At 31.8% G+C, this 14,523-nt stretch overlaps 1 pseudogene; it reads left to right on the top strand.

The window, feature by feature from the left end:
- Positions 1-1,180: 1,180 nt before the first annotated feature.
- On the top strand, positions 1,181-13,902 carry LOC128158592 (N-lysine methyltransferase KMT5A-like; annotated as a pseudogene).
- Positions 13,903-14,523: the final 621 nt, after the last annotated feature.

The following is a 14,523-nucleotide window of genomic DNA, read 5'->3' as shown; positions in this document are numbered from 1 at the left end:
AAAAATCAGTACGGTAAATCACTTATAAAAACCCTTTAATTTCATGAGCTTAATTTTTGCACCATAATTTACTCTTCCTTGCATTAAAACAAAGAAATGATTATTAGAATAATTATTAGGAAAAATCCTATTATTATTTACATAAACACCCATGGGGAAACCCAAACTTTTCATTTTAACGTTAAAAAATCAGTAATGTTAAACCCTAATTTATCCTTAATGACATTAAAACAAAGTAATAATCAGTATTAGTTTAAGGGAAAGGCTCATTTACAAATTGCACCCCAAAGGAAAAACCGTGTTTTTCATTTTAATGTTAAAAATCAGTATTAATTAAATTGAAAACCCCTTTTATCCTTTTTTTTTGAAAATCCTATTATCATAAACTATGACCCATATGAGGAAACACATTATTTTCTTTTTATCGTTGAAAGATCTGACAGGTATAGTTAAACATTTAGGAAACCACATGCATCTTTCAGGACCAGAATGTACACCCTAATTCCCCCTAATGACATTATTACAAACAAATAATGAGCATTAGTTTGAGGAAAACCCTTTTATTAAGAAATTACACCCCCATAAGGAAACCAATAATTTTTAATTTAATGTTTAAAATTTAATACATGCAGTAAATCACTTAGAAAACTCTCTGAATCTTTTTTTTTATTATTATTATTATCATTTGCACCCTTATTTATCTTTCATTACATTGATACAAAGAAATGGTTCTAATAAGTTTAAGGAAAGATCCTATATGTAGATATATATGAAGTTTGATCCCCATGAGGAAACTCATTTTTTTTTCATTTTAAAATTTAATAAATCATTATAAAAACAATATCCCCCCCCAATCTTTCGGGATCAATTTTAACACCATATTCATCCTCATGATTAATGACATCAATGCAAACTTGTTAAACAAAAACAAAAAACCTACAAGAGAGCTAAATAAATACTGAATCTTGTAAACACTCTCCAAAAGTAAAAAAAATATTCTTTAACAAGGTAATTATTTAAACAATTTTACTCTGCTTCATTTTCAAATTCATTGAAGTTTACCTCTTTTTTTTTTTTAATTGAAGTTTATTGATTTGAGTGCCTGTAATACATATGAGAACAATTCTTTGTATACGAGTTGACCTGTATACGAATTGGTCTGTGTACGACTTGACCTGACAGTGTTACGACGCGACATATCCGGTAAAAAGAAAATGTCACAAAACAAACCCCTCCATCCTGCATGCTTTATACGAATTACTACAGCCCCCCCAAAAAGGAAAAGAAGCTACGTAAGAACTGTAAGTCGTTTGAATAATTAGTGACAATCTTGTAGGAGAAGTTGAACGTGTGAACAAGTGTAGAACCTCTCTGCGTTTCGTCAGCATGTGCATGTGTTTAACAGCTGCACTTGTAATGTAACGTGATCAAGTCCAGCACAATCTCCTAATTTAGCTACATAGCTTGGTTATAACACTTTTTTTAAAAATTGACATTTTAAATAACATGTCTTTTATTCTTGTATTATTTTCATAAAATTATTTTGCTAAATAAATGATAAATCTTTGGAACATATTAGTATGATTTTGATCAACGAAATCGATGCAATGCAATGATAAACAATAATTATTACCGTCGATTGACTAGACAGAATGGTCTTTTCTTAAAATGACACATGTCCAACTAACCCGGTTAAATGATAGAATTTGTGCCCTTTACTGTAATTCTTAGTAGCAAATGAAAAAAGAAATATCTCGGTTGTATCTTGCCTATATTTTCATTTGATTGGTCTCATATACCTACAATGTTGCTCATTTATAATCCCATTTTACCACATTAACGGTTTTGGCAATGAAATCACTGGTCGCCATGTTAATGATAAAATCCGAGATATTTCGAGTGCAAAATGGCAGGCAAATTCAAACAGAGACACTTTTTGCCTCTGCTGGGGTTTGAACCAGGGTCCTCTGGCACGCCAGTCAAGCACTCTACCGAGCGAGATAAAGGGTTAACCCACTAGCCAGAGCTAGTAGGAATGCAATATACCTGACTCTACCACAGATATATTAACAAAATGCCTTTGTATGACCCATTATATTAATAATGAATATTTTGTGGACTTAATTACATATGCATTTTCAAAAAGGTTTGTAATATAAATGCTGTGTTTTACTCCTGCAGATTGTTTTTAACAGACTTAAAGTCGATGCAAGCAGATCCGCTTTGCAGCTGCTACATTACAAGTATATGGGACGAATTCTTACTGTGACCTGAGCGTAGCCTGGTCACGGTAAGATTATTCTTTCTATAGAATGACCAGTACTGAATAGGGTATAGATTTGGCGGTGCTAAATATTCCTGGGTGTTGTTTTGAAATCTTTTTTTTTTCTTTGGCTGATGTACGCTATATTATTGCTGATAGTAATGCAATATTGCTTTATTTAGAATTTTGTCCTAAAAACTTATATTGGAAGCCATTTTACCATTTACGAATAAATCAATAAGTTCTGAATAGCAAAGCTGTTTCCTGGGATAAAAAAAATTTAGCCCTATTTAAACACCATCAATTGAACCTATTGAAAAAGAGGTTTGATGCATACCAACCAGCTATTGGCAATTCTTTTAACCTATACAGTTAATTTAATTTGCATGGATTTAACAAACAAGATCACTATAACAATACTTTAGACTACATGTAGTTTCTAAATTCTAATATCTTGTCGGAGTACAGTTGCCGCACCTCCATTTATCATTACTGTGGTTCAATATGATTTATTTAAGACTTAGTAAGAAAATTTAATGAATTCCAGAAGTAATTGTTTTAATCTATTTCTTCATATAATCCTGAAACAGCTAAACAAAAACAAATTGAGTTTTTGCAATTTGTAAAATGGCAGCTTAATAAGATTTTTCATCCTTCTGCATTTTTTTAAATTTATATCCTGCATGCTTATATGGGTATGTAAGAATAATACCAAAACAACTTTTGATAGAAGAAATCTTGTTACATGTGAAAATATAAGGCGTCAACAGACTATTTTATGCACATGATAACGTTGCAATGACCTGGCAAAGCAAAAGTTTAATATTGGTTGACTAATGTAAGACTGTAGTATTGAATACGTACATGTATATGACCGCAAAAAATGAAACTACTGCAAAATTTAAACAAGCATTATAAGTGTATTATATTAAAGGTAATGATTTTTTCTCCAACTTTTATTTCCATAACTATTTGCTATTCAACATATGAACTATTCGGAACTGGTCAATGACTGTATGAATAAAATTAAAGATTTTCTATAAATTACAAAAGAGGTAGCCTAAGGGGACATTTACTTTTAAGTTGAAGTTTCTGACTAGCTTAATGATAATTCGGATGCTAAAAAGTTAAAGTCAAGTGAAGAAAAAAAGTAAAAATAGATATCAAAAACAGTTTCTGTGGTTAAGGAATAAGGTGCACCATCCAGTCTTTAATATATCTTTCTATAGACTATCAGATGATGAATCAAATTGCCTGAAAAATAAGCCCCTTTCTGAGTTTCACATCACTTTATAGCAAGATACAGGAATGCCTATTGGGGGCAGTCTGCAGAAATCCAACCCAGAATATTGGTAACAAAAAACACTAAATTCCTCTCTGACACAAACAAAGAAAACTATTTCAGGGGGAGGGGATTGTAGCAGCTCATCTCATGACTTGAGGGTGGTACATTTAAAGGAAAAATTCAAATTCTAGATGGGGAGGGGGTGGTATATCTGGATGGAACAATGCATATAAAAAATGGCAGGTGAATAAACAAGGATGTTTTGCAAATAGGGCACATGTTGAAACATTAGATTGAAGTCATCATGGTAATACATGTAATTCATGAATTGTTCATGTCTAGTTGTCTATTTCTTGAACACCCAGCTAGCTACATGTACATCATTTTGACTATGTCTGTGGTTATCTGAATCTAAGATCAAGCAAGAGGAGATTTGATATTAGTATTGACCCAAATTGTTGTTTTAAAAATTACAAGAGCCTTTTTTATTTATATTACAGAGATAAAACAAATACATACATGTATGGAGAACTCTCTCGGTAGTGTGCGCATGATGTATGAGTTGTCTAATTGTATGGTCTAATTTCAATTTGGTTGGACTGACAATTTATGAATATGAGCATTTTTACTTTCTAATTTTCTGTCTAAAATGTTAATCAATTAAACCTTAAAATGAGTTGTTTAATCTGCGCAATTCTCATCTGGTTTAAGGTTGAGGCTGACTTTAGTTTGCATGGTTCATGTTTTTGTGCATTCTGATCGAGTAAAATACAGTGTATTTCAACCTTTTATGATTTTTATATAGATATAGACATTTATTAAATTGAACACAATAAACACATGATAAACAATTTTTTTTCACCAATTTTTCTGTGGTTTGGTAGGTGAGCATTGCCATTGATCTTGCTTTATATGTCGACATTATGATAAAATGAAGCTTTGTAGGAGTATATAGGAAAAAAGAAAAAGTAAAAATCGTAACCCTATGAAATTGTATACACTAAATGATGGTATCTCCAGGGTTATTTTGCTTCATTTTGAATGAATCCATCATAGCAATTAATCTACATTTGTAATACATGTACCCAAAATACATGTATATAGCAAAATTTATCAACTGTTCATATTTTGAGATGACCCTCACTTAAACTAGATGGTTGAATTTAGTATTTTTTACATATAAGGTTCAAAATGATATTGCTAATCGCGATATCACAATTCAAAGAAAATCTCTATTGTAGTATTTTTTTAAATCTGCTACGAAGTGCGGAAAATGAAAATTCTCTAAATATTCCTATAGAAAAATATACCTGTATTTTGAGATTGCCCCCAAAAAGAACCAGATGGTTGCTTTTTCTTTTTTTTAAAACTAGAGCTGATGTAAATTACATATGGTTAAAAATAAAGAGGTTTTCTAATGGGGTTTTTTTATGCACCCCCCCCCCCCCCTTCCCCAATCGACCAGCTTAAATTATACTTGAGTTCAGGAAATCAGGGACATATACATGTATGTACACTCAGGTGCCAAAAGTAGGTCAATTTATTTTTTCTTTTCACCATATATTAATTGAAAATTAATTTAAAATGAAACCCTTTGACCATGTACATTGAAAAGACTTGGATTGATACATTAAGAATTTTTCTAGCTCTTTTTGCATCTTATTTGAATATTTTTCCAACCTTCTATTACTGAAATTTAATATAAACAGTTCAAAGTAAGATTTTTCGGCTCATACATTGCAAAAAATATATAGTAGAGCTCTTAAAAACTATCTCAGTGTTGTGTTTGAAATATTCAAATTTTACAAATGAGTTGTCAAAAACTAATGTACGACAACAAGTGGAAATTGAATCTACTATGCTGGAAATCAATATCAACTTCTTCAAAATCTGACCAATAATCTGACCTGAAAACCTTTTAAAAAAAGTCTTGTTTTCGATGAAATATATAGGGAAAAACAAAAAATTGACATACTTTTGGCGCATAAGTGGACAATCATGTAATAATGCCTGATATTCATGGTCTGTGTGTTGCCTCTTTACCAATCTTGTGCAGTAAGTTTCAATTGAATAACATATACATTATTTTATACATGTGAATCAACCCACCTTGTGTAATGAGTTTTCTTGCAACCAACATTTACCATGGTTGGTTGCATTGCCAACAATTTTATGTATTTCATATGCACATGTAGTGTCAATTTTCTTGCCAATATAATATATATTTCCTAGACACATATAGCAAGTTTCCCAATTACACCAGTATAAATTCACCTCACAGATGTAGTGAGTTTCATTGCCAATTAATGTACATTCCTACACACATGTAGTGAGTTTCTTGTCCATATTCATTTAAATTACCACACACATGTAGTGAGTTTCCTTGTCCATATTCATTTAAATTACCATACACATGTAGTGAGTTTCCTTGTCTATATTCATTTAAGGTAGCTCCATACTCGTAAAATTCTCTGAGGAAAGTTGAAAAACCGAACTGATTTCGACTTAATAGACTTAAATGTCATCAATTGTTAGAAAAAATATACATGTCATCACACTTTTTGAGATGCCAGATAAACATAAACTAAAGCATATTTTAGCATTAGAAAATTGTATTTTTTTCTGTTAAAAGTAAAATCTTGTAGGCAGAAATTTGTTTTTCTTGTTTAATTTTAATGTCAACTTTAACAGAAAACTAAAATTACAAAAATATTTTAAAATTAATCGTTGGAATAAGAAAAACTATAACATTTAGACATACAACTGAAAGAAAAGTCAGAAAAAGAGTTATTTCCCCTTTGCAAAGATAAAATATATAAAAATTTGGAAATTTAGTATAAAATTAAGTGCGAAATTATCTTGAACCTACCAATAATTCTAATTACATCCATGTGATAATATTCACATAAAATAAATAAAACTATCTTGCACAATTTTTAAAAAATTCAAAGTTTTACAAAAAAGTGTGACGTCACAGAACACTGGATCTACTTTAAATTACCACACACATGTAGTGAGTTTCCTTGTCCATATTCATTTAAATTACCACACACATGTAGTGAGTTTCATTGCCAATATACAGGTAACTCTCAATGGCTCGAACTTTGATTGGATCGAAGTTCTTGATCGCTGGAAGTGAGTCTTAGGGTCCCGATTTTTTCCCCTATATAACTAAGCAAATTTACTATTGATTTCTCAAACTCTTGATCTCTCGAAAACCCTAGCTTGATCTCTCTAAGTCAAACTGCAGTCCCGTTCATAATCTATAGTTTCTTACTCTCGATACCTCAAAGTCTCCGTGTATCTCCAAGCGCTATACCTAAATAACACCTTAGACGCGGGACTTAGGTCACGAGTTGTTTGTTCAGGCAGCACTTGTCCTGCAAGGTGATAATTGTTTGATGACTGACTATACCAATACCTAATCTATCATTATCACAACCGTTTTACGATAATTTGGAGACGCAATGAAAATGAGAAATTAATTGAGATGAAACGATAATATTGAGCCATGGTCAAATTTTAGAATTATAAAACTGTTAAAAGTATGCTTATCAGCATCATTGTCATTGTAATGATTATATTGCTGAACAAGTTCTTACAGCTGGTGAAGGACCCTTACGGTGGGAACAATGGTTGATACTTAGTTATCACATTTATGACATGTTAATCGTCTCGCACTCCAGTATTACTGAGCAATTTGGTCTTAATATGGTGCATAAAATAAATAATTATATTATGAATTTATTCAATAGTTGTTTGAATTTAGTTTTAAAAACATCCAGTTCTGTATATTTTACTGAAAAGAAAACGTTGTTTAAGCATGAGCGTAAGGTTAGCACTAATTAAATGGCTTAATCATAACATCCGGTAAGACTAATTTTAAAACCCATTGGTAAACCCAGAAAATTCCGAACTCTTGAAAACTCGAACTCTTGAAACTTCAAAGTTTTTCCTTGGACCCATGGACTTCCAGCTATCGAGAGTTACCTGTACAATCCTACACACATGTAGTGAGTCTCCTTGTCCATATTTATTTAAATTACCACACACATGTGGTGAGTTTCATTGCAAATATACCTTTCCACACACATGTAGTGAGTCTCCTTGTCCATATTCATTTAAATTACCACACACATGTAGTGAGTTTCCTTGTCCATATACATTTCCACACACATCATGTACATGTATAGTGATTTTCACTGAATTGGATTTCATGTGATAAATCAATAGTCATCATGAGGTGATAATGATAATAATAATTAAGTGAAAAGTTGATAATTATCCACCTTATATACATTTAGTATAATATCTCATAACTCACATTAATGAAATATGGCATCTCATATAACTCACATTTTAATTTGTATTGGCATTCATGTACAACTTCTTCTTCTTCTTTTTTCTAGCTTATGTAAGTTATAAAGCAGTCAACTAAAAAGATGGCAGCTTATTCAAGGGGGAAAATTGCAGTAAGTGAAATTTTTAACATTGTACATACAGTTGAACTTTTAAGGTATATTTCAAACAACAGTACATGTGTATCGAATACCATTGATATGTTAAAGTTATTTGGGTGTGCATATCTCTCATTCTTTAAGTAAACATTTTACCGGTGATATCTCAAATTCTCATATTTAGATGTTTATTCTTGTTTTTGCTTAGTGTGACATATTGAAGTTTTCTATAATTGTCATACAGTCACAATATATGCTCAAATTGTTTTATCAGCAATTTGAACAAAATCAGTTGCTCGGTCTGTTTTGTTTGTAAGTGAAATTATCACAACAGGAAAGTGAATTAATCAATGGTTTTATCAAATTTATGATAATAAAAAAAACAAGGCGACAGTATTAAGTATTACAGTCCCTTAAACCATCTACTTTCCCATTTTTTCGTGCATTCACCATGCGCTCACCGTGCATTCACCGTGCGCTCACCGTGCACTCACAGTGCGTTCACTTGCACTCTTCACTCCGCTCCTTTTGTGCACACCGTTCAGAAAGCGCTCATTGTGCGTTCACCTTTGTTCACTTATCGTTCACCGTTCACTTATCGTTCGAATTCAGTCCGTTTTCATTCATTTTCATTCGGAACTTCAAAAATGAAAGAATCGATCTCAGTAAAATGAGGAAAAAAACCTTGCGTTAAGGTGAAAGGAAACTAATATTACACATAAAGCATCATTTTAATTAGAATTTAATCCGTGGAATTTAAAGTACTCATTCTTGAGCAGGTCTGTTTTTTGCTGTTGTTGTTTTTTATCACTCTCCTAAACAGGCATTTTTTTTGTTGATCCGAAAATGGCTTAAGTATGCAGTTACTGTGAAAATTTTATGTTACACAATACAGCGATAAATTGATACACAAATAATATTTAATGATTCATTTTAAGATAGTCAGTCCAGTCGTTTAAAAACAGAAGAATTCAATCAACTAACGATTCGACACATATATATATATATATATATATAAATATAAGAAACAGACATTGTATTTGTGTATTTTTCACGATTCAAATAATAATTCCTTCGATTCCAAATCACAAACATATCCATGTTCGACAATAAACTGTCTTACTGAACAGATCAACTTAAGATAGTAAACATAAATGCGTGTTAATTTATAGATTAACAATGGTTTTATGTATTATTTAGACATTTTTATCATTACATTACTCGATTATCTGTTGATAAAATTAATATTATGGTCTTAAATTTGACTGTTATTCCTAAACATGCATAAATGGTATGGTATAACTTTAAAGATAATACAGGATAGATATTATTTGCAGGATAGTCGATAGGATAGGACTGTTTTGTCAACTTTCAAGATAGCAGCACTGTTTATTAGCATGTTTTTCCTGATTTCCGTCAAAATACAATGTAAGGATAACCATCGAGACACTCCGAATAAATCTTCATCTTGCGTTCACATATCGTTCACCCTTCATCTTTCAGCGCTTCATGTGCACTCTGCCTTCGCTCATTGTTCACCTTTCATTAGCGTTCACCAGATTCCGTTCAACGTGTGCTTACGTAGAATGTTTCAGGGACTGTTTGTGTAAAATTAGCATTCTAATTTATGTATGTAATATATCTTTTTTATGTATGCACGGTGTCAGGGCTCTACATTAACTTTTTTTCCTTCTTGTCCATTCGGACAAGTGATTATGACCGTGTGCATTATATAAGTAATATTGATAAAGTTTTTATTTTGATCTTGAAATAGTTGAAAAGGAGTTTGCAAACCAAAATGGAAGGCCTTAAGATAATTTGATTTTAAAATCAATGTGATAGTTTAAAAGACAAATTTTGCATATTTTGAAATAAAACTTTTTTCTAATGAGTAATTTATTTATGTGCTAGAAACAACGAATAAGCCCTAAAAGAGAGGCAGAATTTATGGACTGGACTGGACTGTGATGCATTAAAAGTTGAATTGATCAACAGAAGAATTGGTGAGTTGATACACATCTATTACTACTATACATTAAAATAAAAGACTCGAATTTTTGGGCTTTAATATCGAGAAATCAGAAGAGAACTGTCTTTTGTTTTTATTTTTAAACATCATTGGTATTTGAAGATTACCAGTTTGTTTTTATTTTTTCTCAATCAAGCTTCGCTTATTAATAATCAACGAAAATTCCTTTTAAAAATCCGGAATCATCTGGATTTTTTTAATTCTACAATCTTGCGCATGTGCATTCCATTCACGCTAAATCACGGGAGGCTCTTTAGTTTATGTTTCCACAATATCACACTTGCATGGATAAACTCAGAAACGATAATACACATATGTTTAAATTTTCATTGAAAATTTGCTATATCCTGAGAGTTTGAACGTCAACATGTTGTGTAAATTCGAAGTGAGTAAAAAACATTGGTAAAAAAGTGTTGAATTCTTCATTAAATTTTTAGAAGAAAGGTATTTACAGTCTCAAAATGGTTTGTTATGGATAATTTGACTGTTAATCACAATGCAGCTTCAATAATTTTCTCCAAAACCGTTTCGAAGCGATTATGCAATTTTTTGCTACATTACGGGTATATGAGAGGCATTTCAACTGTGGTGAAGGCCTGTCCCGAGACACAGTTAGATTATTCTAACTAAGCAGAGTGTAGTGAAATTAATAGCAATGTTGTAGGCTTAAAGCTTGGTTATGTAAATATGGTGTGTCGATGTATCTATTTCGTGAATGTCCGATATCATATGCAATATGTCAAACAGTGCATGCACGGGTCAGAGTCTAGTGTAATAGAAAATATATAGTATCATTTCTTTGTTTTTATGTACCAATCTACTCAGTTTCACACATTTGTTTCCCTTGATTATGCAGATCCTTAAATGAAAATTGTCATTAGTTTCTGGAACAATTTTAGCCCCTTGCATTTGATAATCACAATTATACAAATAATTCCATAATAAAAGGCATTTATAAATAAATTAGGTTTTGTACATGATTTGTGAACACACTGTACAATCATGTAATGCAAAATATTCACCAATATTTTTTTTCTTATTTTAAGGATATGAGGTTTTTGCAACTCAAAATTTTCCAAAAGGAAGCTTTTTGGTAGAATATGTTGGAGAGAGAATTGTGCCCAAGGAAGCAGAAGAAAGAGAAAAGAAGCGCAAAATAAAACATACTAGTTATATGTTTTACTTTAAGTGGAATGGTCTGAAGTGGTAAGCAAATATAATATATTTATTGTGATTGTTATGAGAGAGAGAGAGAGAGAGAGAGAGAGAGAGAGAGAGAGAGAGAGAGATTTTTTGTAATACAACTTTTTCTGGTTCTTATGAGAATGTGAAATTGATATCCATATACAGTTTACTAGATGCTGGGAATTGTACAATTTAGGTCAGATTTTGATGACAGAAAATTAATTAGAAATTAATAAAAAAAAAATTGTGTTTGAATATTCTCACCACCCTGGCAATTTGTTTTTAGAAATTGCAGTGATTGCGGCAGGTTATGAGTTCTGAGAATTGGCAAAAAACCATTGTTACGTACATTTCAACTAAATATGGAGATGAAAATGATATCCTGTATAACTATTTGCACTTTATAAAGGAAAGTAAAGTGAGCATGAGATAAAAAGTTTTATACAATGATAAGGTATTTTCTATTACCATGATTACACTATAATTCAGTGAATAAATCATTCTGACATCTTTGCTTGATGACTAAAATAACACTATGCATACGTAACAGGATTGGAAATATAATGACGGCCAAACAGAGATTTGAACCAGGGCATCCAGAATCACTAGATATGTACTCTACCAACTGAGCTATATATAACCACCGATGATCAAACCAGTCCCACTTTCACACATATATGTGTAAATTCATTTTCATTAAATACTGGGTGCAACCCTGCAGAAATCTATAAAATTGCTTTTTTTGTTTGTAGCATTGATGCAACTAACACTGAAAGAAAGGGGAAGTATATAAAGGACGAGGAAGTCGGAAGTCCGTTGAATAACTGTGTTATGCGCCTTTTGGTTACCGAGAATTATCCAAGGCTCTGCCTCTTTGCAAATAGAGATATTAAAGCTGGAGAAGAGTTAAGATATGATTATGGGGAAGCCAACCTACCTTGGCGACAAGTATGTGACAATTTTAATAATTGTTGGTGTGTTAATGTGATTTAAATGTCAAAAGGATTTCAAAAAAAAATGCACATGGTTTATCATTTCATATTGTTTTTTACAACAAGAATTAGTATAATCAGTGAATCAATTAATTTTTATCCTGTATAATATTGAGTTTACTGCGCGAGAGTACATGTAGTTCAGAACTGCACAGTAATAAATACTATATAATTTAATAATAAATTGTTACAACTATTGTTCTCTTTAAGATTCACCTGATGATAATCCATTTGATGATAACCCATTTGATGTCAACCAGGACAGTGAGGAGAACAATGAAGGTTACTTTTACTTAATGTTTCTAGTGTTCATTTTGATTTGATACATGTACATGTATTAAAATGTATTTAATAGTTATGTGTAACATATGTCATAACAAATACTGGTACACATTTCCTGCACATGTGGTGAATTTCCTTTCCATTTTGAATGCATTTCCCACACACATATGAGTGAATTTCTTCGCCAGTGTACATTTACTACACATGTAGTGAGTTTCATTGTCCATATTCATTTAAATTACTACACACATGTAGTGAGTTTCCTTGTCCATATTCATTTAAATTACCACACACATGTAGTGAGTTTCCTTGCCAATATACATTTCCACACACATGTAGTAAATTTCCTTGTCCATATTCATTTAAATTAACTTTTTCAGTGTTTTTGCTTGTGATAACATATGATAACACAGTTGATTTTGTACTATACAGTCCATTAAATTCAAATAACGTATGATTTGGGCGCAAGCAGGGTTTGCTTATTTATATTCAAATATTTAATTGTACAACTGCTGGAAATTGTCAAATCCATCATAAAGCCCTCGAGCTTCGTTGGATTTGATCACGCCCCGACCAAAATAATCACCTCATAATACATGTACTGAAAGAATGATTCCTTATTCCTTAATAACTACCACACACATGTAGTGAGTTTCCTTGCCAATATACATTATCTTCACACACGTAGTGAGTTTTCTTTTCAATATACATTAATCATGCACATTTAAAAAGCAGACTTTGATGAAATTGATTTCGCTGACAAAGGTGTGTTTATAAATCATGTTTTTATTTTCTGTCTATTCCCCAAGAATTTTCAAGGCTGTTTATTGATGTGTCTTTTCTTCAATATAGAAACTATTGATACTGAAACAGAGAGTGAAAAAGAAGTTGATGATGATTCCAACACTGCATCCCCTATGGAAGGTACTTTTCATTCAGTTGATTAGATCCAGATCTTTTTTAATATTCCAGAGTTAGGTAGCCTATTAAAGTAGAAGGTATTGCAACAAATGTTTCAAATATAAGTAGGGTGTGCACTGTTCAACCTGCCAACTGTGCAATCCGGTACACTGGACATTCTGACCTCATACTTGTATTTTATTCCCAATTTTTTTTTATAATGTATCTAGGATAAAACACTACACTGTAAGATTCATAACCTGAGGTTTTATTTGGTCAAAGTACTTTAAGTAATTCAACACATTACATAATGTACATGCACAGTAATTGCTTGTTGGCTAGGTTACCGGTACAAAGATGTCCTGTAAGGTTAAAAGTTATGGTCGTTTTAGAGCATAGTTAACTACATTTTCTAGTTAATAGTAAATAGTGTATACTGTGTAATTTCATACCTTTTGTGCTACTTGAGGTGAATTTTTATCGAGATGTAATTAACATTGTATATTGTATTGCAGTTCCATGTAAAAGTAAAAAGCTAAGCACAGAGAGATCATCATGCCCACCCCATGCAAAACCTGAGGCTCAAGGACAAGGTATTATCTTTGATTATATAAATTTAAAACTTTTTACGGACACCACCTGCCAGTTGCCATTAGTGACAGTAACTTAATTGCATATAAATTAGGTATTGTAGATTCAAGTTTGTTCAAATTATGGTCCCTGGGGGTAGGGTGGGGCTACAATGGGGGATAAATTATATATAGAGAAAATCTTTAAAAATCTTTTTCTCAAAACTATTAGGCCAGAAAAGCTCAAATTAAAATGGAAGCATCCTCAGGTAGTGTAGATCCAAGTTTGTTCAAATCATAGTCCCTGGGTGTAGGGTGGGGCCACAATTGGAAGATCAAGTTTTACATAGGAATATATAGAGAAAATCTTTAAAAATCTTCTTTTTTAAGACTATTACAAGTAAAGGCTTAAACTTGTGTAGAGGCATCCGTGGGTAACTATGTAAATTCAAGTTTGCGAAATCACAGTCCCTAGTGGTAGGGCGGGGCCGTGATGGCGGTTTGGATTTTTACATAGGAATATATAGAGAAAATCTTTAAAAATATTCTGGGAAAGTTTTC

The sequence above is a fragment of the Crassostrea angulata genome, chromosome 8 (genome assembly GCF_025612915.1).
Source record: "Crassostrea angulata isolate pt1a10 chromosome 8, ASM2561291v2, whole genome shotgun sequence".
Taxonomy (NCBI): Eukaryota; Metazoa; Mollusca; class Bivalvia; order Ostreida; family Ostreidae; genus Magallana; species Magallana angulata.
This window is presented reverse-complemented; position numbering and strand designations above follow the sequence as displayed.